Source organism: Ptychodera flava, chromosome 6 (assembly GCF_041260155.1).
Source record: "Ptychodera flava strain L36383 chromosome 6, AS_Pfla_20210202, whole genome shotgun sequence".
NCBI classification, from domain to species: domain Eukaryota; kingdom Metazoa; phylum Hemichordata; class Enteropneusta; family Ptychoderidae; genus Ptychodera; species Ptychodera flava.
Genome location: NC_091933.1, coordinates 13,728,077 through 13,729,782, shown reverse-complemented (window position 1 = coordinate 13,729,782; position 1,706 = coordinate 13,728,077).

The window sequence follows — 1,706 nt, the reverse complement described above, 5'->3', positions numbered from 1 at the left end:
AAATTCTACCATATATTTGTAGAAGTTTGATTCATTAAGGGCTCAAAATCATCTAAAAAGACCTTACCTTTGATTTGCAGACAGACAATCTGTATGCAATCTGTGTCTGTATTTACAGAACTGATTTCACAGACTTGTTTAGTGTATGTATGTATGTATGTATGTATGTATGTATGTATGTATGTATGTATGCATGTATGTATGTATGTATGTATGTATGTATGTATGTATGTATGTATGTATGTATGTATGTATGTATGTATGTATGTATGTATGTATTGTATGTATTGTATGTATTGTATGTATGTAGAATACGTATGTATGTACGCATGTATGTATTTATGTATGCATGCATGCGTGTATGTATGTGTTCGCACTTACGCAAGTACAGTCGAATGTATGTATTTTGTATGCGCAGAATGTCCGACTTTTTCAGCTTTTGTCAGAGCTTCTTCGATAATAAAAATGCTGCGAAAGTCTTTACCACACAGTGCAGCTCTCAAACGTACACTATATTAATTAAAGTTGAGGAAATTGTTGTGCAAAGGGTTTCGAATATAAATTGTTTTTCAAATTTTCAGTTAAGTGAAATTAGGTGGAAAAACTACGTTTGCAGTGGCCTTTGACCAGCTGATACCTTTGTAGTCAGAAATGGTTTTTCAGTATTGTGCCAGCTTTTCCAGTTTATGTCCATCGTTAAGATCGTGTAAGAAATAGTTTAAGTTTGCCCTACCATGCTCTCATCTTCATGTAACCGCAATACGTGCGTTCAAGTTTAATATCCCATCGACTTTAGCTCATAACGGCTTTCTGCTTCGGCAAGGGATTGCATGAGAGTGCGGGGAAATGAAAATTAGGATTTATTGATAGTGTTTGTACAAGGAGAGCGGCCGCCGACGCTTACTCAGCGAGCAATCAGTCAGAGACGGGAGCACACTCTGGTGTCTGAACGAGGACACTCTCCTGCGAATGGAACTCGGATTCATTGTTACGGTTGCCTTTCAATCATGTTGAAAAGCAACCGTAACATGCTGATGTACTGGAGCAAGCTTGGCTGTTTTCTTTATAGCTGCACCTGTCTATAAAGTGAGCCCTGGCCGCCTCACGTTTGGAGGTGATCCGGCGACACAAGTCAGACATGAATCAAGTTGAGTGTAACAACTCAACACAAACGAGAATAAAGCGAGCATAACGACAGGCAAGAGAGTCGAGCAGAAACGTTCTCAGCATATGGCATTATGGCTGTCTTTTAAAATGTGACCGTGTAAAGGAACTTACTCATTAAATCGTTGGCCCCATGTTGATCGCATGAGCTTGGAAACGCTACCCGCCATGGTAGTATTTGGTAGCTCCGTTTCACATGCACTGGCTGTTATGTTTGGAAAAGAAGCTATTTAATGACGACACCAAGTATCTTAATTGCGTGTCTCCGTTATCGTGAAAACTCTGTTAAAAGAATTTTCTGGCCATTTTATTAGCTTCCAACGCTGTTTTATAGATACGAGAGGTCTTTGTACGTTTGCGAGAGATACGAATATTTTAATGATCGGGCGGTCACTAGAAAATGAGTGTGCCTTTTTCTTTTAAGTTCTGCGCATGTGCAAGATCACAGTGAAAGACAGATCTCATTCTGCTGGAAACGCTATTTGACATGTTTAACGCTTGTTACCTCTAATACCCAGAAATTACTTATACATCTCTTTTTA